The 27,129-nt window shown below is 38.3% G+C and overlaps 1 protein-coding gene and 1 pseudogene across 6 annotated transcripts in view; one reads left to right on the forward strand and one right to left on the reverse strand.

Annotated features, from left to right (window-relative positions):
* SLC44A5 (solute carrier family 44 member 5) overlaps nt 1-27,129 on the reverse strand; it is a 389,751-nt gene that overhangs the window by 344,330 nt on the left and 18,292 nt on the right. The window lies entirely within an intron of this gene.
* Nucleotides 6,834-13,785, forward strand: LOC134733662 (large ribosomal subunit protein eL29-like; annotated as a pseudogene).

Raw genomic sequence — 27,129 nt, forward strand, 5'->3', positions numbered from 1 at the left:
ATAAGTTAAGGAGCATCTGTATAAGAGAAAATAGTAAATAAGTAAATAAAGTTGTTCAGTTGAAACACAAAGATAAAGAAAAGATCTTAAAAACTTCCAGAGATTAAAAAAAGCAAAGTAATCAACAAATGAATTAGAATTAGTCTGATATCAGATTTTTTATCAGCAAAATAAAGTGCTAGAAGACAGTGAATTTATGCTTTCAAAGTTCTGAAAAAAATAATATTCAACCAAGAAATATATGTCCAGCCAAATGACTTGATCAGTTAAGTGTGAAAGTAGAATAAAGATCTTTGTGGTTTGCAAGATCTCACTCATTTTATCTCCTGTGTACCCTTCCTTAGGAAGTTAACTTAAGGATGTAAGCCATAAAGAAAACATAAGATCCAAGAAACAGGGTGTCGTCCAGGGAACAGTGAAAGTAAGTCTCACAATGACAGCTTTGGAATGACCCTAGAGAGTAACCAGGGCAGACTAGACCCAGTGGATATAGCATTCCAGGAAGCAGGTCTTCAGAGGGAAAAAGGAACGGAATGGATTGAGAACTATGAAAAGGGTAAGGATATGATAAAGTCTATTAGTGAAGTGTTTAAGCAGATAATTCATTGGGATTTGAAGCTAGAATATTCTCCCCTGAGTGGCAGAGAAGTCCTATATAAAACCTATTGAGAAAGAAGTATAACTTCCATAGACCCATAGAGAAGGAAATATATTACTAACGCACTCTGCCTAGCTCTGCAGACATATTTATCTTGTCATTTTAGAGGGAATATTGTTTATTGGCTTAGAAGATTGAGAAGTACCAAGGTAAAAAGAAGTGGTAGAAAGACTGGGAGTTATAATGTGTTTGTCTTACAAAGTGGAGAGTTCAGAGGTACTGTCCATTGTCAATGAAATAAGAAATACAGATTTGATTACATTTTTGAAGTACCAAAGTTAACCTGTAGGGAAACAGTCTATTGATATGATCATATGTAGAAAAAGAGGAATGGGGAAGTAAAGAGTAATATAAATAAATTCAGTCTTAAGCATATCAAGAAGAAAATATGGCCAGGCGCAGTGGCTCACCCATGTAATCCCAGCACTTTGGGAGGCTAAGGCAGGCAGATCGCCTGAGATCAGGAGTTTGAGACCAGCCTGGCCAACTTGGCAAAACCCCGTCTCTACTAATAATACAAAAATTAGCTGGGCATGGTGGCATGCACCTGTAGTCCCAACTACTAGGGAGGCTGAGGCAGGGGAATTGCTTAAACCAGGGAGGCGGAGGTTGCAGTGAGCTGAGATTGCACCACCACACTCCAGCCTTAGCAACAGAGCAAGACTCCATCTCAAAAAAAAAAAAAAAAAGGAAATAGTGTATAAAGGTACTAAAGCAAGAAATAATGATACATGTTAATTAGAAATATAGATATAACAATCCCAGCTACTCAGGAGGCTGGGGCAGGAGAATCGCTTGAACCCGGGAGGCAGAGGTTGCAGTGAGCAGACATTGCGCCACTGAATTCCAGACTGGGTGACAGAGGGAGACTCCACCTCAAAAAAAAAAAAAAAAAAAAAAAAAAGAAATATAGATATAACTGCCAGAAGAATCAAAACAAAAACAGTTAAACGTTGGTCACCTCTGGGGGTAGAGGATGTGGCTAAGGATTGTGGTTTTTTTATTATAAATTCTTCTGTATTGTTTGATATTTTTAACCACATAAATTTGTTATTTAAATAAAATTGCATGTTTATCAATGCACAGATAAATGAAAATATTCCTTAGAGTGTCTCCCTCACAAGTAATACAAAATGAATATGTTTAACCGTTGCTGGGTATCATCCTGACTACTAAAAGTGACAATGATTATACACAGGGAGCATAACTCAACCCCATATAAGCTCTATTGCCACAAACTATGCCAATTTATTGTATGAAACAAATAGAAGCTACTCCAGTAAGTATCAGGTAAATTGTCACAATCATAATTTATTTAATATGGTATACAACTCAAATAAGAGAGCCAGAAAAAAAAAGATATTTTTTCTTCCTCCTATGGGAGTTTTTGTTGTTTTGAGAAACATGTACAGTGTTTTGGCCACAGTGAGGTTCAGAAATAGCACTTGCATCTTCTACCCAAATATATTTACGGCAAAGATAATTATGCACCCCATGCACTGATGCACTCAATGCATCAGCAAATATGGCAAATCTGAAGACTGTCAGCAAAAGTCTCAACTTCTTGTAGTCTCAGCTGAATAACCTTCATGAGGTAGCATTTGGAAAAATATTCTTTTAAAAAGTGAAGAAAGCAAAATGCATCAAAGTCAACACCTTGAATTGCACCTGGAAGCAAATTGTGGAACTAGAGGACAAAAATATAATGTTCCCCCTGTGGCTTATCCTATTGAGAAATAAGCCTTCACTCGTTTTCTGAGTTGCATTTTCAAAAGCTGTTCCAAGTAGACTGCATTGCAGTGATATAGTTTTAAGAAAGCAATGTGGACGGAAAGTCCACACTGATATTATTTAGTAAATGATCTAACCCGTGCCATTTGGCTTTGGTGTACCTGACTTAAGCAAGAATGACCTAATAGCAAATCATTATCTGTCACTAAATTTGGGATGTTATCTTCTGTGTCACCTAAAATTCATGTAGTTTTAAACAGATACATCTTGATAAAATATTGATAATAATAAATATTTCTGACACTTAACTATAAGCCAGCAGTGCTGATAAAGCAAACTGCCTAATGATATAAAAGCAGAAGCAGGTCTGGCTCTTAGGCCAAACTGTGGAGCAAGTAACCCTCAGCGACCCACCTCATTTGGAGCTCCACTCCTACCAGCACCCTATGGACCAAGCCGTGCCCTCTACAGTATCACCCAGGTACTATTTCTACTTTACCAAATACATCTCTCCTATATGTGATTCTGTCCTCTCCTTGGTCCAGTCATTAGAAGTATTAAGACCATATTGTGGGAATCTAAGTAATATAAGAAAATTATTTCAACAATAAAAGCCACATAAGGGAGAGGACTGAGTATCCATTTATGGACATTTGTATGCAACATGCTAAAGAACTAACAGGAGTAAAACACAAAAGAGCTGGCCAGGTCAGCTGGGTATGTAAGGGAATAACAGCAGTACACATTCCACTAGGAAAATAAACAAGGACAATGAAGAATGAGAGAAGCCTTAGGGCGACTCTGGAAATTAAGGTCCAGTGAAGAGGGGTACTATCGCTCCTATTTTCTAGAGGAAACGTATAGGATATCAAAATGCTTACTAAAGTTGAGTCAAGCAGAAAACCCAAAAATCATTTTCTTTCCCTAAAATGACTCAATTTCTACATGCTCCACATTTTTAATAGATAATCAAGCTTCTTAACTCTGTCACACATACTTTCAATGCAGGCTAATATTAAATTCCCTCAACTGATTATGTTGTTTCACCAAATGCTTCCCCCACATGTATCATTATTTGTAAGTATGAAATAAAATGATTTCAGACTTTAACACTTTAGTTTAATCATGGGGTAATACAGTGTACAATGTAGAAAGGAAAAAATTTAGCATTTTATAATGTACTTATTCTGATGGGACCAACCACCAAGTGACAAATGAATCATATTATTGACTATGCACTACATTTGTATTGATTTGGTGAATGTATTGCTGAATAGTTAATGGTATGTCAGCCATTCATTTACAAATACATATTTCTAAGGCTGTCATGCCAAGATATAAAATATTTCCTAGGAGCTGGTAGGAAATTTAGTGCAGATCACGTGTAATTCTTTAAAAACTGTTATTTTTTTAACTCCACAATTGTTTGGACAAGTTATTTAGACTAGTCCACACTTACACGATCCTACTTAATACAGAGGGTATATATTTCTATTGTAATAGCTTGTTTTGCTAAGTTATATAGTGCACAATGCAACCCAAAAAATCTGAGCTGACCTTGTGTGGCTAGATTAATTGACAAAAGAATACCTAAACAGTTGCTGTGTGGTGAGTTAACCATAAGCACATTGGACAAAATGGAAATGTAGGATACACTAAGCCTGAACAATGTCATTAACTACGGACTCCTAGGAAAGTAGAATGTTGGGTCAACCAACATTCAGAAACTAACCAGGAATGACAAGAACTTTTTGAAAGCTAAAATGTTGGAGAGCTTGTGACTAAGAGGCATAAATACAAACAGCACCAGGAATGCAGTAGCCAAAATGAGAACGGTTGTCACAAGCTATTAAGAGCTATGTAGTATAGAAAACTGCCACCCTAGCAAGACAGATGTGAAAAACAGCTCTCTAGAGTAAAGGTGGGGGCGGGGAGTGGGGGAGAGAGAGAGAAATAGAGATGAATGGGATGTCTATTATAGTAAAATAAAAATATTTTTGTAAAAGAAATAGAGATGAGATAGAGATAGAGATAGATTGAGAAATGAGGATGCAGATGGAGTTGGAGATGGAGATAGAGATAGAGAGAAACCAAAATACTTAAGGTTTTATAAATGTTCCCTTTTTTTTTTTCTTTGCTTTTTGAGACGGAGTCTTGCTCTGTCGCCCAGGCTGGAGTGCAGTGGCGCGATCTCCACTTACTGCAATATCCACCTCCCAGGTTCGCGCCATTCTCCTGCCTCAGCCTCCAAGTAGCTGGGACTACAGGCGCCCGCCACTATGCCCTGCTAATTCTTTTGTATTTTTTTAGTAGAGACGGGGTTTCACCGTGTTAGCCAGGATGGTCTCGATCTCCTGACCTCGTGATCCACCCGCTGCGGCCTCCCAAAGTGCTGGGATTACAGGCGTTGAGCCACCGCACCCAGCCTAAATGTTCCTTTAAAAAGAGCCATTTTAATCTAAGCTATCACAAGTCCTAGATCTGATAGGTGGTAGAGTTTTCCATATTATAAGTCTATATGAATCAACACGGCTGTACTCATTTCTGAAATCCTTAGACGCAGATCTCATGGTGCTTAGAAGCAGGAGCTGTGATGTCAAACCGCCCAGGCTTGAATGCTGCCTCTGTTACTTGCTGATGAATAAAGAGAAGTTAACCTTTCTAAACTGTTACTTTGTTTGCACAATCAGGACAATACTGGGAACTACCTCACAGAGGTGTAGTGAAGATTTACCTCTTCTTGGATGTCTAATGGGCATCTCAAATCCAAAATGTCCAAAACTGAATTCTTGATCTTCCTTTCCTGAACCTGTTTCTTCCACTGTCTTCCCAATGCTTTTCCCATGATTCAGAGCAAAGCCTTGCATCTCATTGACTCTTCTCTTTCAGACGCCATATCTGTTGGCCCTATCTTCAAAATATATCCAGAATTCAAAACTTCTCGCCACACTCCACCCCTACCCTGATCCAAGTACCACAATCCCTGCTTGGGCTATTTCGACAGCACCCTACTTGACCTCCCCTTCTAACTCTTGCCCCCACAGTCTATTCTCAACATAGTAGTTAGAGGAATCCTGTTACAATGTCTTTTCTCAAACTATTCATTAACTTTGCATATTTCTCAGAATAAAAGCCCAAGTCTACAAAACCAGGCCCTTTATCAACTTTCTGACCTCGTCTCCGGTTGCTCTCCTCCTGGCCATGAGCATCTCTGCTTCCGAAACAAACATGCAAAGCATGCTCCCGCCTCAGAGCCTTCGCACCATTCCCTCTTTCTGCGCCTTTCTTCTTCCAGACATCCAGATGTCTTTACCAGCGAGTTCAGGTCTTTGCTCAAATGTCACAGTCTCAGTGAGCCCTTCCCTAAATACCTTCTTAAAATGAAAGACCACCACATTCATACATCATACTCCCCTTCTTCTGTTTATGCCTTTATTTCCCCCCCATAAAACTCACCACCATATAACACACTATATGTTTTATTTATTAATTTTAATTAATTTGTGTTTTCTCCCCCTAAAATATAAATTCTCTGAGAGCAGAGCTACTTCTCTGTTTGATTCTTCATTGTATATCCCCAGATCCTATTGTGTACCTACTCTGGGACATTACTGAGTTCAATAAGTTAATAAGTACAAAACACCTAAAAATGTGTGACACATCCTAAGTGTACAATAAATGTTAGCTGTTGTTTACTCAGGATATTCATTTATGTAATTTCTCCTAGTTTTTAAGTCTTTCCAATATATACTGTGATTATAAATTACATTAGCTTCAAAACAGTTTGTTTCTTAATGTTTCACTTTTGTCTTTAATATGAAATTAATCTAACATTAAAAACTCATGACTATAAAGCTCCAAAGACATTCGCTAAAGATGATCTGCTAAAAACTAGTTTTTAATAGCTTTTAAATAAATATTTTATACTCCTTAAACAATCCATAAATACAGTTTCTATATTTTTCCCAAGTAAATTTTGAGTAAGAAGAATTATAAAAATTAGTGATATATAATTTATATATGGTTCTGTATTCATTTTTTATGATTTCTTAAAAGTTTCAAGCTGAGTTTAAATAAATAGTTAAAATAATTTCACTCAAGCTCTGTGATTAATAAGTGAAATAGCACAGAAAAACATCTAACACACCAACATTTTTCCCTTGTCATTCTCTTTACCTTCTTAAATTCCAAAGATAGACAAACGGATGATTGATAGAGATAGAGAGATGATTGATAGATAGATAGACATAAAATAGAATACTATTCAGTCTTATAAAAAGAAGGAAATCCTAATAAAACTGAAGTACAGTGTGCTAAGTGAAATAAGCCCAGCATAGAAAAACAAATATTGTGACCTCATTTATATGTGGAATCTAAAACAGTCAAGCTTGCAGAAACGGAGCATAGAATGGTGGTTGCCAGGGGCTGTGGGGGCAGGTGCAGGGATGGGGAGATGTTGGTCAAAGGGTGCAAAGTTTCAGTTAGACAGGATAAACAAGTTCCAGAGCTTTACTGTACAACATAGTAAAACATAGTTAATAATACTGTATTGATACTAGAAAATTGCTGATATAGTAGATCTTAAATACTTTCACCACAAACAATGTGTGAGGTGACAGATATGTTATCAGGCTTGATTTAATCATTTTCAATGGATATATATATAAAAAATATGCTGTACACTGAAAATACATACAATTTTTATTTGTCACTTACAAAATCATCTGTACTGCTACATTCAGCATTTAAAATATGAAAATATTAGCATACATAATCTACCATATGTACTAAAATGGAACATATATTATAAACATTCAAATCAATAATAGTAATATGGATTAAAAGCTGGTATCTTTGAGTTCTAAATGCTCATTATTAACCTAGTAATTAAAATCCACATTTTAAATTGCTGAAAGTAGAGATTTCAGTCAGGAAATGAACTCTGAACTATGACCATTAATTAAACAGGAAAAAGAGTGACTTTATAGTCTAGGAAAATGTGCCATTTGGATGACTACTGAAGGCACTGCAGAATTAAAGGAAATGCCTTTGACTAATCAGCTGAACTTGACCAGAATACATAAATTTCAGTCGGTTACCTGGGCAGAGAGGCAAACATCTAGAGCCCTAGCTACTTGGGAGACTGATGCGGGAGGATCGCTTGAGCTGAGGAATTCAAGGCTGCAGTGAGCTGTGATCACATGACTGCACTCCAGCCTGTGTGACAGAGCAAGACTGTCTCAATAAATAACCAAGTAAATAAATAAATAAAACGTAAGTCAGGAGCTTAGAATAAGTTCTAGGTCCCTAAGCAAAATATTTCAAGAGGACTCTTATTCACTTCCCTACACTAATATATTCCTTTTCAGTATGAATTCTAAATGGATAGCCTTTTTACTTGAGCCCAATGCATTTAAAAGACAACTTTCCTACTGATTACACCTCTTGTAGGAGTCATATAAAATATATTAAGATCTAGGAATGTTTTTGAATTGATAATAAAAAAGTTTTCTCAATAGATAAGGTTTAGAGAAGACAGAATATATAGAAGAACAAATCTGAAATGATTCTGTAGATTTTCCTTTAACAAAGAGAGAGGATTTGGAGAAACAAAATTCAAGTATCTACACACACACACACACACACACACACACACAAAGTAGTCAGCCTATCTGAACCTGCCAACCAGGAGATTTTTTTAAAAAGTAATTCAGGAAGATAATACAAATGGTCAGCATTTAAGATCTCAGATCAAATTTTTGGATGTTTTTAATAATTCAGCATGTAAGGAGCAAGCATAGTATTTTGCATGCATATTTTTACTAGTTGAAAATTGTTAACTATCCAGTGAGCACGTCTCTGTGGAAGGACTCACACTGCATAAGCATCTATTGATAAAATATTAACAGCAGAGTCTTTTATTTAAGCACTTCTCAAAATAAAAAAAGACTACCTGCAGCATAGAATAAAAATATTATATTTTAGCATCAAAAGATACAAATCTAGTTCCCAGATATAATATTAGTTACAAATAAACAAAAAATAAAAATAAAAAAGCAAGACTTTAAGTTGTAGGATTTATGAACTTAGCCAAGCAGTAAAACACGCAGCATTCTGAAAAATGAATTACCATTGAGTGGGTGTCTCATATGACTAGCTCTAAAATGTGTGGTTTGAGAGTCAGGTGCAAATATTTGTGTTGTCTTATGTTGTCTCAACCACAAGGTCCATAGCTGCTTGTTCATGGTAGGAAGATAAACTAAGTACCATATATACAAGTTTGTTAGCAGAAAGGGCCATAACACTCCAAAGTTGGTTCTTCTGAAGAATTCATAGGAACAAAACAGAATAATAAGTTAGGGCCCAGTGCAGTGGCTCACACCTGTAATCCCAGCACTTTAGGGGCTGAAGAGGGTGGATCACTTGACACCAGGAGTTCGAGACCAGGCTGGCCAACATGGCAAAACCCTGTCTCTGCTAAAAATACAAATCAGCTGGACATGGTGGACACACCTGTAGTCCCAGCTACTCAGAAGACTGACGCAGGAGAATCAGTAGAACCTGGGAGGCAGAGGTTGCAGTGAGCTGAGATCGAGCCACTGCACTCCAGCCTGAGCAACAGAGCAAGACTCTGTCTCAAAAAAAAAAAAAAAAATGAAAGAAAGAAAAGGAAAGAGGGCCCATATGTTTAGCATAATGCACAGAGAAGATTTTTTTAAAAAATCAAAACCTACAAGATGGAATTAGTGCCTGTGGGGAGGAAAGATACTTTCTTTCTCAGATACCTACTATCCATAAAGCCTAGCTATAAACACATGTCAGAAAGTTAGAAATATCTTAAGGCAATCAAATTTTTAAAAACAAATTATGTTACTCCATTTTGTCCATTTAAAAGGCAGACAATCCAGACCCTGAAGGCTGATGAAAATAGCCAAATTCAACATATAATGACATCAATGATTTAATCCTTTCATTACCAAGAGTATCAAAGACCATTCACATTAGTAGACAAAATCTTAAAAAAGAAACTGGAGGTGGACCTAGCATTTATATTATACTATATGATCAAGCTGTTTCCAAAAACCAAAGCTCATTGTCTAAAAATTGAACATGGAGTCTGTTAAAATTGTTCCTTGTGAGTCTTGGTTGAAAGAAATGGTGGAGGTAACTAAATGAACTGGCTTCTACTCAAAAGGCTTAAGCCATTATGGTCCACTGGGTAAAATATATAAAAATGCCAAATAGTTAATGTCACTATCAGGACCAACAATTGTTGGTTAAAGCTGCATTGCCAGCAATGGAGAATGTAATTTTAGAGATATAATGAAAACTCTTCTATGATAATTCATAAAAGTAATGCATACGGAATGAGATGATGTGGGAAAGGGGTACAGTATTCCAAAATAACACTTGATCCCTGGTAGTACTGTTTGATATTTGTTCCCACAAATCCTCAGTGGTGGAGGTGGGGCCTAATGGGAGGTGTCTGGGTCATGGCTGTAGATCCTTTATGAATGACTTGGTGCTGTCATCACAGAAATGAGTGAATCCTCACTCTTAGTTCCTCTGAGAACTGTTTTTTAAAAGAGCCTAGCACCTGCCGCTCCCCTCTCTCTTGCTTCCTAGTGCACCCTGTGATTTCTGAAGGCAGCAGCTCCTCTTTGCTTTCCACTGTGACTGGAGGCAGTCCAAGTCCTCGCCAGAAACAGAGGCTGATGCCATGCTTCTCGTACAGCCTGCTGTGAGCCAGGTAAACCTCCTTCTTTAAAAATTACCCAGCCTCGGGTGTTCCTTTACAGTAATGCAAACAGACCAAGATATCCAGTTATACACAAAAGGATACTGAGCTTTCACTTCCAGGAGCTTCAGGAGCCACAGGTTACAGTGCAGACATGGCCAAGTCCAAGAACCACACCACATACAACTGGTCCCGAATATGGCACAGAAATTGCCTCAAGAAACCCCAATCACAAAGATACGAATCTCTTAAGGGGTGGACCCCAAGTTCCTGAGGAACATGCGCTTTGCCAAGAAGCACAAGAAGAAGGGCCGAAAGAAGATGCAGGCCAACAGTGCCAAGGCCATGAGTGCACGTGCTGAGGCTATCAAGGCCCTGGTAAAGCCCAAGGAGGTTAAGCCCAAGATCCCAAAGGGTGTCAGCCACAAGCTCCATCGACTTGCCTACATTGCCCACTCCAAGCTTGGGAAGCATGCTTATGCCCACATTGCCAAAGGGCTCAGGCTGTGCGGGCCAAAGGTCAAGACCAAGGATCAAACCAAGGCCCAGGCTGCAGCTCCAGCTTCAGTTCCAGCTCAGGCTCCCAAAGGCGCCCAGGCCACTACAAAGGGTTCAAAGTAGAGATTTCCATCTGCCAATATGAGGACAGAAGGACTGGTGTGACCCACCCTGCACTGCCGTCTGCATAGGGCTGGTGTCCTCCTGTGCTATTTGCACAAATAAACCTGAGGGTAACACTCCTCCCCTACCCCCCCAAAAAAGTATAGATTTTTAAAGTCTGAATGTATCAAGGAAACGTTCTAATTTAGCCACTTATTTAAATGAAGCCTTTCACTACAGTGATTTTCTAAGTTTATAATTCAGAAAACAGAATCCTCTCCCATCATTTCCTTTTCTCAACAATTTATCTGCTAAGGAATCTGGGTCCTTCATTATTAATTATTGCATGAGCTGGACTCGGTAGCAATCAGGAAACAGCTTCATTTTTCTCCCATCACTGCATTCAAACATTCTGTCAGGTCTCCCCTCCTCTAGCCTCTACAGTGTCTCCTTCAGATTTCTTTTCATGATAACAATTGTGTCATCCAGTATTAAAAAGTTCAGTCTTGTCTAACTCAAAGCATTAATCTAATACTTGATTTGGAGCATCCCCCCCTGTCAGCTCAGGAATGACTCAGTGTGAGGGGAAGAGAAGCTGTGAGAAGACAAAGGGGAGGACTCTGTTCTGGTTTTTTATACTCCTTTCTTCTCTCCCTATCCCACCCCCAACCTTGCCCTTTCCATTTCTGAATCCTGGGAGATGGCAGGGATCAAAAAAGGAGCTAATTTATGCTTCTCATTTGACTGTCAGATGCCCTGTGTCATAGCAGCCTTCCAAATATTGGATCTCATTAAGTACATCTGCAGATTCTTGGGAGACTCTCAACAAGCTCTTATGCCCTACATGTTTCCTGCAATAGACAATGAGCTCTTTAGCTGACCCCTCAGAATCACCCGCGTCCCTCAGCTTTGCCCCAGTAGGCAGCCCTCTTAGGGTCCACTTGACTCACAGGAAGTACAATGAACGTGCAGCTTGACAAACTGCTGACTCCTTCCTCCTTGCCCCGCAGTCAAAGGCAGCTCTACTGTGTTTTCTATCCTTTGTCTTTTCCAGAAGAGAAGCAGAGACCTATTATTATCACACTTTGCTTCAAATTATGGACGGTCACATGTCAGTTTCTCTCAAGAAAAAACTCACTTTCTGCTCAGCTAGATGCAAAGGGAAACCCCACTAGTTTTTTGCAATTTGACAAACATCCAGCCAGGGACTGAGATGACATTCTACCATTTTGTAGATGACCATAACCTCTACACGCAGTACTCTTGGGGCTTCCCAACATGTGATTTGGTGGTGAGGGAAGCATCTGCCTCCTTTCCCTGTAAAAGAGGTCTGAATAGGCCAGAGGCAGATCACAGACCAGTTGGTGGTCCAGCCAATTTTCAGTAATTCCTATGGAGCTGGGTCCAGCACCAATGTCTGCAGTATGGAGGAGGTTGTCACTCAATGCCCAAGCTTTGAGGTCTCAAATTCTAAGACAAGAGGACATCTCCCATTCCACATGTTCTTATAGATTCAAAGGGGCTTTTTAATAAAGTGTCTTAAGTGAAAATTTATCTTTCTGAATTGCCACCCAACTAACTGGGGAGGAGAGATCCAAAATAAAGGGCTTAAGGGCCTCACCTCAAATGGCTCTGTCCCTTTACAATGAAACTGTCCTTTTGAGCTTCTGTGGTCTAGTCTATGTGGAAAGGGCATAAGGCAAAGGTAATTAAAAGGTTCATGGGAGTAAGAGCAGTGCAGCACTATCCTAACTGCATTCTTCCTGGTGTGAATAAATTAATCTGTTTCAGTCACTGCACTGGCAAACTAGTCCAGGTACCGTATCACACTAGAATATAAAAACCCTTACATAGTAAAAGTGGTAAATGTATTCTGAATTAACAATGAATTAGGACACTGTCAGTATTTCTTTTTTTTTTTGAGACGGAGTCTCGCTCTGTCACCCAGGCTACAGGCGCCTGCCACCACGCCCGGCTAATTTTGTTGTATTTTTAGTAGAGACGGGGTTTCACCGTGGTCTCGATCTCCTGACCTCGTGATCCTCCCGCCTCGGCCTCCCAAAGTGCTGGGATTACAAGTGTGAGCCACCGCGCCCAGCGCACTGTCAGTATTTCTACTAGCTAATTAGAAAAGCTAGAGTCCTCATATTTGGAAGATGGCTTCACTGACACTTTCTTTAGGATTTAGGAACATAAAATCAAACCATAAATACTGTGTTTGCTTTTGGGGGTTTTGTGGGGGGTTGTTTTGGGATTTTTGTTTGTTTGTTTAGTATTTTTGAGACTGAGTTTCGCTCTGTTGCCCAGGCTGGAGTGCAGTGGTGAGATCTCGGCTCACTGCAAGTTCAAGCGATTCTCATGCCTCACCCTCCCAAGTAGCATGCACCACAATGCCTGGCTAATTTTTGTGTTTTTAGTAGAAAAGGGGTTTCACCACGTTGTCCAAGCTGGTCTTGGATTCCTGGGCTCAAGTGATCCACCTACCTCAGCCTCCCAAAGTGCTGGGATTACAGGTGTGAGCCACCATGCCCAGTGGGGTTTTTACAATTTCTAAGTAAATTTAATGATCAGGAAGATAATCCTGCAAATAACACATAACTTATCTTTCTTATTCTAATTTTATACATAAATATGTGATTAAGTAGTGGTTCAAAAAAGCTAAACTCCATAGCCAGAAAGTCAGAAAGCCTGATTCCACACTCAACCCTGGGACTTCCTGGTTGTATAATTTTGGACAAATCACTTCATCTCACTCAGCCTTGGTTTCCTAATTTGTAAAACAGCAATGATTTTAAAAAATTTGAAAGGTTGTTATGTTTTGTAAAGGGACGGCAAATCACTTTGTAACTATTAGTTTTCTCTCTCCTTAAAAACACACTTTTTTCTGGTAGATCACGTAAACCGAATTTATCTGAATAATTAGGAGCATAGTCTTTAAAGTCAGACAGACTCATTAATCATCCAGTGCCAGTAAGTATTTGCTGAATAAATAAATTAATGAAATACTTTTTCAGTTTTATACTATATCAAAAACCATAGTCAAATTATGCATCCTCTCGAAGCCTCAATATTCATGTATGTAAAATATACAAAAAGAATACCCACTTCAGTGATTCTCAATCACAGCACATATTAAAAACCAAACAGTTTCTGATTTGGTAGGTCTGAGGCAAGACCTGGACAACTGCATTTAAACTTCATGTGTATTTGGAAACTGACCCACAGCTGAGAACCACTGTGCTCCCTCTGAGGGCTGTTGTGAGGATTAAATGAGATAATGTCTGAAGGCATTTCATGTATTAGCACATGTTTAATACACATAAATATATAGATTATACCCTTCTTTTATAACCCCATTTTATATATATTTATTCAGTAAATTATACAATACATTTAAGAATTAATAAGTGAATTATTAAAGCAGTGGTTCTCAAACTTCAGCATGATTCTAATGGGGTATTCATAGAATACAAATTGACAGACCTCACCCTCAGAGCTTCTTCTGACTCAGTAGCTCTGAGGGGAAGTTCAAGAATTGCCTTTCCAACAGGTTCCCAAGTGATGCTGCTCCAGGGATGACACTTTGAGAACCACTACCTAACAAAAACTTTAATCACATTTGTGATGGCTCATTTTATGGGTCAACTTGACTGGTCCACAGAGCGCCCAGATACTTGGTTAAACATTATTCTGGATGTATCTATGAGGGTGTTTCTGGATGAGATTAACATTCAAATCTGTAGGCAAAGTTAAGTAGATTGTCCTGCCTAATATGATGGGCATCATCCAATCCTTTAGAGGCCTGAACAGAACAAAAAGGAGAAGTAAGGGAGAATCTGCTTTCTCTGCTTGTTTTTGAGCTGGGTTGTCAGCCTTCTGCATTCAGACTGGAATATACCACCAGCCGCTCTTCTGGGTCTCCAGTTTGCACACAGTAGATAGGGGATTTCTCAGTCTCCAAAATCAGAAGAGCCAATGCCTTATAAATCTCTTTCTGGATGTATATGTATGTGTGTGTGTGTTTGTGTGTATCTGCCTGTGTGTGTCCTACTGATTCTGTTTCTCTGGCGAACCCTAATACAATATCTAAGAAATTATGTACATATAAAATTTAAAATGACAGGCAGAAAATACAATATCAAAATGCTATATTTCAGATGTCTGGAGTTTGATTTTTTTTTTGTTTGATGACTTGAAATATAGTCTCATATGATTACTCCCTTCTCAACGAGGCCTTAACTGACACCTTTTCCTCTAGGGTGAATGGGAAGACTACACCTTTGCAGTTCCACAATACCATATATTGACTTAAGATATATGATTGCACTTAACAGCCTTGAATTGAAATGGACTAATAAGGCATTACTTCCTATCTTTAATAGAAAGCAAAGTCCTTGAAGGCAGAAATCAGATCATAGTTATCTATGTACCCCAAAGGCCTAGCACAGTGCCTGCAGACAGCCAATAAAATGCTTAGTGAATGCATGAAATAGAGTAAATTACTCTACTCAATTTGGAATAGAGTAAGTTTTGTGATTTTTTTTTAAGTCTTATGGTAACTCCACGGGAAACTCTAGACGTAGATAGAGTTATCTCTCAGCTCTTTTATTAAAGCAGCAGTTCTCAAAATGCAGAGCTGGGGCAGGCTGGTGCCCCCCAGAAGACATTTGGCTATGTCAGGAGGCATTTTTGTATGTCACAACTGAAGAGGGTCCTAAAAACATCTAGTGAATGAAAGTCAGGGATGCTGCTAAACATCCTATAATGCCCAGGACAGCCACCGACAACAAAATGTTCAGCCTAAAATGTCAAAGGTGTCTAGGTTGGGAAACTCAGCATTGGAGGAATGCAGCTGAGCTAATTAAGCAAGGGTCCTAACCCTTCTCCCATCACCCTCCTAAACAAAAGTTTGGCCTTAAGTAAAAGAATATCAATAGTAGCAACTTACACGTGTATAACAATTTGTTTTACAGATAACATTTTGCAACCTGAGGCTCAAGGTCACAAGGGCTCAAGTTAGTGGTAGATTAGGAGTAAAATGTATTCTTACCCTGAGCCAAACGCTCTTAAACACTTTCTCCTTAACTCCTGGCCAGTTCGTTTATCATTTAATCTGAACCTCATCAGTAGCTACTTAATCACTGCTTTCTCAAGTTACCTCAATTTCTGAGCCTAGAAAAGATCACCTGTGTCAAGAGATCCCTTTCCTCCAGTTGTTGTTTTGGTAATAAATTTTTATGATTTTCTTTAATTCAGTTATGTGGCTTAGCTCTTTTTCACATTAGGCCTCTTTTAAAATATATATTAAGTCTAATATTGGTTTAAAACATTTTTCAATAAAGCCTGATTGAAAGATAATGAAATGGCAACTTTCACAGTCAAGAGCAGGACAAACAACCAGTTGTGACCTTCCCTTTTTCCTTTTCAGTTGAGGAAACAGCTCCTGGAACAGCCTTCTGCAATCAACACAACCTCTTGGAGGTTTTACTGTCTCTGGCACTCACAGGTTCCCCTGTTCTCACTCTCTCTCTCTGTTTCCTTGCTGTGAAAAACGTGTTGACCATCAGGCATATGGCAGAATAATTGGATTTAAGGCAAGCCAGTGTGGGAAACCAGAAGGCAAATCTGGTCATTTGTGGGTATACACAGGACAAAGAAAAAGGACTATAGAAAAACAGAGGCTGTCCCGGAGGTAAGCTGAGGCTGAAGGTAGTTTACTCGATAGAGCACCGTTGCTGTAAGACAAAGCAAACTTGGACTATGTTGCAGCATTCTCATATCCAAAAAAGTGGAGTTACGAGAAGGAAAGAAAGAAGGGATGAAGGAAGGAAGGAAGGAGGAAGGGAGGGAAGGAAGGAGGGAAGGAGGGGAGGGGGGGGAAGAAGGGAGGTGAGGAGGAAGGCGACAGGGAGAAAGAAAGGGATGGAGTAAAGGGGAAGGGGAAATGGAATGAGCATTTATTGAATACCCACTATATATAACTTTGCTATTTGTCATGTCATTTAATCCTCACCATAGTCCTGTAAGGTAGGTAATATTGTCTCCATTTTTTTCAGATAAGGAGAGTGAAGTTGAAAGAGGTTAAGTAATGTGCCCAAAATCACAGAGCTGGGATTGGAACACATATCTGCCCGATCCAAAAGTCCGAAAAAAAGAAAGAAAATGGTTAGGTTCTGGAAAGATGTGGGGTTTTTTCTCCCCACCCCCAGAGATAGATGTTTATATATATATATATATATATATATATTTTTTTTTTTTTTTTTTTTTTTTTTTTTTTTTGAGATGGAGTCTCGCTCTTGCCCAGGCCGGAGTGCAGTGGCGTGATCTCAGCTCACTGCAAGCTCCGCCTCCCGGGTTCACGCCATTCTCCTGCCTCAGCCTCCCCAGTAGCTGGGACTACAGGCGCCCGCCACCACGCCCGGCTAATTTTGTTGTATTTTTAGTAGAGACGGGGTTTCACCGTGGTCTTGATCTCTGACCTCGTGATCCGCCCGCCTCGGCCTCCCAAAGTGCTGGGATTACAAGCGTGAGCCAAAAATTTTTAAAACATATTAAGAAAAATCATTTGGGGAACATTGTACCCGGCATGATAAAAAACTGAATTGAGATATGGGATTGTTCTTCCTGAAATAAGATATCTGGTTCCTATACTTACTTCATACTGTTTTTTTAAAAAAAACAGATAATATTTTTCACATTTATTTCTTCCACAAATAATTGGAAACACTAAGTGAAAGGCACTGTGCTAGTTACCACTGAAGGTATAACTGTGAACAAGGCATGAAATTTACAGTCTAGTAGAGAAGAAAAGTAAACATGCAATTATGATAGAGTTTGATAAATATTGTAACAAGTGAAACCTCAAGGAGGTATGGGAACAAGTTAATATTGACAAAGAGAAATCCTAGAGTTTCAGGTTGAGGCTTAAGGCGTGAGTATGCAAAGTGAAAACCCCTTTCTTCCACAGAAGAAGTTAGAAGTCAACGTTAAGGTTGGAGAAACTGCATTCACACTCACACTCTCTCTCTCTTTCTCTCTCTCTCTCAAACAATACTCTAATTCCAGACAATAAAAGAGAGACCTCTGCCACTTAATCTGCCATGTCATTCATTAAAACAGAGCTAATTCCATAACATGTGGCAAAAAGCAGCATTGGACTAAAAGCCAGATCTGAATTTTCATCTAGGCTTGCCAGCGTGCTGGCTATGTGACTGTGGGAAAGTAAGTTTAACTTCCCTGAGCCTAAGTTTCCTTATCTGCTAAGGGAGTTAAGCTAAACCATTTTTAAGTCTCTCCCACTTTTAATACTCTCTGTAGTTCTAACTCTAATGACTACTCAACAACATAGCGTAGCTTGCTAATCAGAAATTTGTTAGATAAACTGTCTTAGAACTTTAGACTTTTGAATATTTATGGAGAGAGAGAGCAAGCTGGTATAATGGAAAGCTCTACCCATCGTCCTGCCAGCAAGAATATCCAATTAACAACTATCTACGCAGAAAAAACACCCTCATAAGAACCAAGAACCAAAGTCAGGCGAGCACACATAGTATCTGGTTTTACCTTCATTATCACTGAAAGCAGCACTAAAGAGATAGAAAAAACAGTCCTGAATCACCAATGCCACCCTGCCCCCACCTCTGGCAGCAGCTGTGTGGTGCTGAGAGCATCTCTGTGTGCTAGGGGAGAGAGAACACAGCAATTGGGGGGCATTGAACTCAGTGATGTTCCGTGAGAGCAGAAAGAAAAACCCAGATCAAACTCAGCTGATGCCCCTTGCAGGGAGAGCATTTAAACTAGCCCTAGCCAGAGGGGAATTGTCCATCCCAGCAGCCTGAACTTGAGTGCCTGGAAACCTCACCACCTAGCGCCAAATTGCTCTTGGTCTCTAAGTCAATGTGAAAGGCAGTCTAGGCCATAAGGACTGCAACTCCACAACTTGTAGGCAAGACCTAGGGATGAAATAGGCCCAGCGACAGTGGATTAGGGGGGCACACGACGTACTGAGACACCAGCTGGGGTAGCCAAGGGAGTGCTGGCATCACCCTTCCCCTAACCCCTGACTGCTCAGCTCCGGGCTCAAAAAGAGACCCCTTTCTTCTGCTTGAGGACAGAAGAGAGAAAAGTGAGGAGGATTTTGTCTTGCATCTTGGATACCAGCTTAGCCACAGCAGGATAGGTCAGCATCATGAAGCTCTGTTCTAGGCCCTAGCTGACAGATGACAATTCTAGACATACCCTGGGCCAGAAGGGAATCTGCTGCCTTAATGGAAAAAATCCAGTCTTGCCAGCATTCATCACCTGCTAACTACCTAAATAACTAGCAGCAATACCCAGGTACTACATCAAGGGCCTTGGTAAGCCTCTGAGACTTGCTGGTTTCAAGTACCAACACTGCCACAGAGGCATACAGCACCAGTGGGCTCTTGGGGTCCCCAATTCCAGGACTTGACTCTTGGACAGCATTTCTGAACCTGCCCTGGGGCAGAGAGGAGCCCACTGCCCTGAGGGGAGTCCAGTCTCAGGCTAAGCAGTGTTCACACAAGCTGACTTAAGAGTCCTTGGGCCTTAAGGGAACATGGCTGATAGTCTGGCAGTACTCCTCATGGCCAGGGGTGGTGGTGGCTATGGGGTGAGGTTCCTCTGCCTTTGGAAAAGGGGAAGGAAGAGTGGGAAGGACTACATCTTGCAGTTTGAATGCCAGCTCAGCAACGATAAATAGAAAATCAGATAGACTCCTGAGGTTTTTGATTCTAGTGCCTGACTCCCAGATAGCACTTCTGAACCCATCTGGAGCTTAGGGCACCCACTACCCTGAAGGGAAGGAGACAGGCTTTGTGACCTGCTGGTTTTAGAGCCCCAGGGCCTTGAGTGAAGATAGGCAGTAGCCAGGGAGTAGTTCCAGCAGGACTTTGGCGAGACCCAGCGCTGGGCTTGCATCAGGACTGACTCAGAGCAGTCATACTAGTGGTGGCCACAGGAGCTTTAGATGGCTCAGAACAGAGAGAGACTGTATGTTTGGGAGAAAGTAAAGGAAATAAACAAGAGTCTCTGCCTGGTAATCCAGAGAATTCTCCTGAATCTTATCCAAGACTAACAATGTTGTACCTCTATGAGTCTGCAAGAACCACAGCATTACTGGGCTTCGGGTGCCCCCTAAGGTGGGAGAAAGTGAGAGAAATCACCTTCACTAAAAGGAAGACAAGAAGGAAGAAAAGACCACAAAACAATCGGAAAACAAATAATAAATGGCACGAGTAAGTTCTTGCTTAACAATAACATTAAATGTAAATAGACTAAACTCTCCAATCAAAAAACATAGAGTGGTTAAACCCGCTTGATCACGGTGGAGTATTTTTTTGATATGCTGTTGGATTTGATTACCTAGTATTTTGTTAATAATTTTTGCATCTATGTTTATCAGGGACACTGTTCTGTAGTTTTCTTTTTATGTTATGTCCTTTTTTGGTTTTGGTATCATGGTGATAACAAAGACAAGTCAAAAATAGAAAACTACAGGCCAATATCTCTGATGAATATTGATGCAAAATACTAGCAAACCAAACTCAACAATACACTAGAAAGATCATTTATAATGACTAACTGGGATTTACCCCTGGGATGCCAGAATGGTTCAACATATGCAAATCGAGCAACATGATACATCATATCAACAGAAGGAAGGATAAAAATCATATGATAATTTCAATTGATGCTGAAAAAAGCATTTTATAAAAGTCAACATCCTTTCATGATAAAAAAAAAAACCTCCAAAAACTGGGGATAGAAGGAACACAACTCAACAGAATAAAAGCCACATATGACAGATCCACAGCTAGTGTCTACCGAATGGGGAAAAACCGAAAGCCTTTCCTCTAAGATACGGGACATGACAAGGATGCCCACTGTCAACACTGTTATTCAACGTAGTACTGGAAGTCCTAGCTAGAACAATCAGACAAGAGAAAAATATAAAGGGCATCCAAATTGGAAAGGAAGAAGTCAAATTATCCTTGTCTGCAGATGATATGATCTTGTATTTGGATAAACCTAAAGACTCTATTAGAAAACTATTAGAGCTGATAAATTCAGTAAAGTTGCGGGATACAAAATTAACATAAAAAATCAGTAACATTTCTATATGCTAACAGTGAACAATGCAAAAAGGAAATTTAAAAAGTAATCCAATTATAATAGCCACACATAAAATTAAATACTTAGGATTTAACCAAGGAAATGTAAGATCTCTAAAATGAAAACTATAAAATACTGATGAAGGAAATTGAAGAGGACACCAAAAAATTGAAAAATATGAATATTGTTAAAATGTCCATACTATACAAAGCAATCTACAGATTCAATGCAATCCCTATCAAAATAACAATGACATTCTTCACAGAAATAGAAAAAACAATCCTAAAATTTATATGAAACCACAGAAGACCCAGAATAGCCAAAGCTATCCCAAGCAAAAAGAACAAAACTGGAGGAATCACATTACCTGATTTCAAATTATACTACAGAGCTACAGTAAGTAAAATAGCATGGTACTGGCATAAAAGCAGACACATAGAGTAATGGAACAGAATAGAGAACTCAGAAAGAAATCGACACACCCACAGTGAACTCATTTTCAACAAAGGTGCCAAGAATATATACTAGGGGAAAGAGATTCTCCTCAACAAATGGTGCTGGGAAAACTGGACATCTATATACAGAAGAATGAAATTAGACCCCTATCTCTCATCATATACACAAATCAAATCAAAATGGATTAAAGAAATCTAAGACCTCAAACTATGAAACTACTACAAGAAAACATTGGGAAAACTCTCCAGGACATTGGTCTGGGCAAAAATTTCTTGAGCAATATCCCACAAGCACAAGCAACCAAAGTAAACATGTACATATGGGATCATATTAAGTTTAAAAGTTTCTACACAGCAAAGGATACAAAGTAAAGAGACATCCCACAGAATAGGAGAAAATATTTGCAAGCTACCCCTCTGACAAGGGATTAATAACCAGAATACACAAGGAACTCAACACTAAAGGAAAATGTCTATTAATCCAATCAAAACATGGTCAAAAGATTTGAATTGACATTTCTCAAAAGACACAGAAATGGCAAACAGGCACATGAAAAGTTACTCAAAACCATTGCTTATCAGAGAAATACAAATCAAAACTAAAATGAGATATCATCTCGCCCCAGTTAAAATGACTTATATTCAAAAGACAGGCAATAACAAATGTTGGCATGGATGTGGAGAAAAGGGAACGCTTGTACACTTTTGGTGGGAATGTAAATCAGTACAACCACAAAGAAGAACAGTTTGGAGGTTCCTCAAAAAACTAAAAGTTGAGCTACTATATGATCCAGTAATCCCACTGCTAGATATATACCCAAAAGAAAGGAAATCAGTATATCAAAGAGATATATGCACTCTTATGTTTGTTGCAGCATTGTTTACGATAGCTAAGGTTTGGAAGCAACCTAAGTATCCATCAACACATGAATGGATAAAGAAAATGTGGGACATATACACGATGGAGTACTATTCAGCCATAAAAAAGATGAGATCCTGTCATTTGCAACAACACAGATGGAACTGGGGATTATTATGTTAAGTGAAATAGGCACAGAAAGACGAGTGTCACATGTTCTCACTTATTCATGGGATCTAAAAATCAAAATAATTGAACTCATGGAGATAGAGTAGAGGGAGTTACCAGAGGCTGAGAAGGGTAGTCGGGGGATGGAGGGAAGTGGCGATAGTTAATGGGTACAAAAAATAGAAAGAATTAATAAGACATACTATTTGATAGCACAACAGGGTGACTATACATTTTAAAATAAGAAAAAATATAATTGGATTGTTTGCAGCTCAATGGATAAATGCTTGAGAAGATGAATACCCTATTCTTCATGATGTGCTTATCTCACATTGCATGCCTATAATAAGACATCTCACATACCCCATAAATATATACACCTACCGTGTATCCGTAGGAATTAAAAATAAATAAAACACTTTAGATCTTTACATTGAGACTATTTCAAGTTGCATCATTTAAAAATTATACTGAGCCCAAGTCACATGAATTTTACAACCAATATTAAACAAGGTAAGAAAAACTGACATCATAAATGGAGATATATCAGCTTTTGAAAAATCCCAAAATGAAGTTCTGAAGGGAAAAAAAAAGAACATGTTTAAATATAGCATGAGCGTGTTCTAAGCCGGATCCAAATGTCATTAGTGTCTCCAAATGAAATTTTAAAAGATAGAATTACCCCATTTTGTATTATATTATCTGACTGCTTATACAGTAGAAAAATAGTAAGACTTAAAAAATTAGAAAAGCTGAATTTTGGTCTTAATATTATTTTATACATAGGTCAGCATTTTTTTAATTATCAGTATGTCAACTGTAAAATGGCATTCAAAATTATAATGAAATCATCAAGTGATATGTAAATTGATAGTAAGCAACAGAAATTCTATGCTTTCTTATCTTTAGAAATAAGAAAATTAACATTTTCAAATTTACTCTGCCTTTTGAAAATTAATTAGCTAACATTTATGAAGTTTTTATACCTTGGAAGAAAACTAATGATGTAACAGAAAAAGGCAGAGGGAAGATGGTACCTTTTTTTTTTATCATGTTAGTAAAAAATAAAGATTATTAAACTAACAATGTTAACCAGTAACAACCTGAAAATAAAGTCAATACTTATTTTTTCATAAACGATTAGTGAGGGTAGATAAAATCAATATTTCTGTGTATATTTTGCCCCTCATTGCAGTAAAACATATAAGGCTGAAAACAAATTATAAAGTCATTTTAAAACCCTTAAAATTATCTTTGGTGTTACAACTCTGAAGTTTTTAGTGTGACCATTTTCAATAAATTACTTTTTGTTAACCAAGGCTAACCCAAAATAAGAAAATAATTATATCAAAAGAAGAAAGAAAGGGAGGTAGGGAGGGAGAAAGGGAAGAAAATATACCTCTTCAAGTGCTTCAGAAATAATTCTAGAGTAATAAGTTTTAAAGATTCCAAATGTGGAAAAGTCATCTATTAAGTATTAACTAAAGACTAACTCCAGGTTGACAGTGATGTATTCTCTGGAAAAGACTTTGCCTAAGGGCAGCTTTTCACACTTTATTCACACACACATCCCATCCCATTGTCTATATTTTGAAATCAGAAATTTTCCTGCCCAAAGCATACTAGATTTCAATATTTCAAAAACGTCTCAAAGGCCCTGACCCATAAATTATTTATTCCCTGTGGATCATGGAAACAACTTTTTCACTACAATTAAAAAAAAAAACTTTTGATGAGTTAGATAGTTTCCTATTTGAAACCTGAAAGAAATGAAAACCATAATAGTTAATCGATTATCCAGAAATAGATTCATGGTATTGATTATTCAGGCAAGATCTGAAAATTCTTACTACTACAGAAACAAGCAATATCTACTCTGAACTATGTCTGTAAATTTCAGCTCACTGGCTGGCACCAGTACTCTTCCATTCGCTTGCATAATTTTTAAAAAACTGCATCTTAAAACTTATTCATATGTTCATTTAACAAATAATTATTAAACACTTTCTAAGTGCTAGGCACCAGTAGAAAGATTTAATAGTCTCTACTTTCAAGAAGTTTACGGCTTAATTTTATATTCATGTATAAATGTACCATCAATAAAGGAAGAATAGGACAGAAAGAAAAATGAATGATATTTGAAATATAAGCCTTAAAAGTTCCTGTTAAAAAGAGATAATTTAGCATCACATTCATTTGTACCTTTTCCCTTAGAACTCAAGCTAATATTACATATCTGACCTATTGACCAACTTTCTGAGAATTTCTAACATCATTCAAAAAGAACACTATTAAGATTTACAGCTAATATCAAATCTTCTAATAACCAATTGGTACAAGTCCCTGAATATATTAATAGCAAATTCACTTTTTCTTTTTCTTTCATGGGCCCACACTTAAACTTTAGGCTGAGATGATACTGAGTTTCTTCAAACTAAAGTGATAGTTCAACACAGTAGACACACACACACGCACGCGCACACACACACACACACACACACAATGTAATGTTCACAAGAGAAAATTGAATCCCTGAGCAGACCAATAACGAGCTCTGAAATAGAGGCAGTAATAAATAGCCTACCAAACAAAAAAAAAAGTTGAAGTTGCACCAGACAGATTCACAGTTGAATTCTACCAGATGTACAAAGAAGAGCTGATACCATTCCCACTGAAACTATTCCAGAAAATTGAGGGAGGGAGAGTGACTCCTCTCTAACTCATTTTATGAGGCTAACATCATCCTAATACCAAAACCCGGCAGAAATAAACCAGAAAAAGAAAACTTCAGGCCAATATCCTTGATGAACATCCATGCAAAAATCCTCAGCAAAATACGGTCAAACCAGATCCAGCAGCACATCAAAAAGCTTATCCACCATGATCAAGTAGGTTTTATCCCTGGGATGCAAGGTTGCTTCAACATATGCAAATCAATAGTGATTCATCACATAAACAGAACTAAAAACAAAAACCACATGATTATCTCAATAGATGCAGAAAGGGCTTTTGCTAAAATTCAACATCCATTCATGTTAAAAATTCTCAATAAACTAGGTAGTGACGGACCCTACCTCAAAATAATAAGAGCCATATACAACAAACCCACAGTCAGCATTATACTGAATGGACAAAAGCTGGAAGCATTCTCTTTGAAAACCAGCACAGGACAAGGATGCCCTCTCTCACCACTCCTATTTAACATAGTATTAGAAGTCCTGGCCAGGGAAATCAGGCAAGAGAAAGAAACAAAGGCATTCAAGACCAGCCTGGGCAACATGGCAAAACCCTGTCTCTAGAAAAAAAATGCAAAAATTAGCTGGACATGGTGGTGCTTGCCTGTAGTCCCAGCTACTTGGGAGGCTGAAGTGGGAGGATGGCTTGAGCCTGGGAGGTGGAAGTTGCACTGAGCCAAGATCATGCCACTGCACTCCAGCCTGGACAACAGAGCCAGACTTTGTCTCAAAAAAAAAAAAAAAAAAAAAGCCACAAAAAGAACAAAATACCAAGGAATAAATCTAACGGGGGGTGAAAGAGCTCTACAAGTAGAACTACAAAACACTGCTCAAAGAAATCACAGATAACACAAAAAAATGGAAAAATATTCCATGCCCATGGACAGAAAGAATCAATATTGTTAAAATGGCCATGCTGCCCAAAGCAACTTATAAATTCAATGCTAATCCTATTAAACTAGCATTGATATTCTTCACTGAACTAGAAAAAATATATTTCAAAATTCATATAGAACCAAAAAAGAGCCCAAATAGCCAAGGCAATCCTCCACAAAAAGAGTAAAGCTGGAGGCATCATGCTACCCAACTTCAAACTATACTATAGGGCTACAGTAACTAAAACACCATGGTACTGTTACAAAAACAGACACATAGACCAATGGAACAGAATAGAGAACCTAGAAATAAGACTTCACATCTACAACTATCTGATCTTCAGCAAACCTGACAAAAACAAGCAATGGGGAAAGTATTCCCTAAATGGTGCTGGGATAACTGGCTAGCCATATGCAGAAGACGGAAACTGGACCTCTTTCTTACACCATATACAAAAACTAACTCAGGATGGATAAAAGACTTAAATATAAAACCTAAAAGTATAAAGTCCAGAAAAACAATGTAGGCATTACCATTCAGAACATAGGCATGGGCAAAGATTTCATGATGAAATTGCCAAAAGCAATTATAACAAAAGAAAAACTTGAAAAATGGGATCTAATTAAACTAAAGAGCTTCTGCACAGCAAAAGAAACTATCAACAGAGTAAAAAGAAAACCTAGAGAATGGGAGAATATTTTTGCAACTATGCATCCAACGAAGGTCTAATATCCAGCATCTATAAGGAACTTAAACAAATTTACAAGGAAAAAAACCATAAAAAAGTAGGCAAATGATATGAACAGACACTTTTCAAAAGAAGACCTACATGCACCCAACAATCATATGAAAAAAAGCTCAATATCACTGATCATTAGAGAAATGCAAATCAAAACTACAATCTCACACCAGTCAGAATGGCTATTATTAAGAAGCCAAAAAATAACAGATGCTGGCAAGGTTGTGGAGAAAAAGGAACACTTGTACACCATTGGAGGGAGTGTCAATTAGTTCAACCATTGTGGAAGACAGTGTGGCAATGCCTCAAAGAGCTAAACAGAGAAATAACATTTGACCCAGCAATCCCATTACTGGGTATATACCCAAAGGAATATAAATTGTTCTATTATAAAGACACATGTACACGTATGTTCACTGCAGCACTATTCACAATA

The sequence above is a fragment of the Symphalangus syndactylus genome, chromosome 12 (assembly GCF_028878055.3).
Source record: "Symphalangus syndactylus isolate Jambi chromosome 12, NHGRI_mSymSyn1-v2.1_pri, whole genome shotgun sequence".
Taxonomy (NCBI): Eukaryota; Metazoa; Chordata; class Mammalia; order Primates; family Hylobatidae; genus Symphalangus; species Symphalangus syndactylus.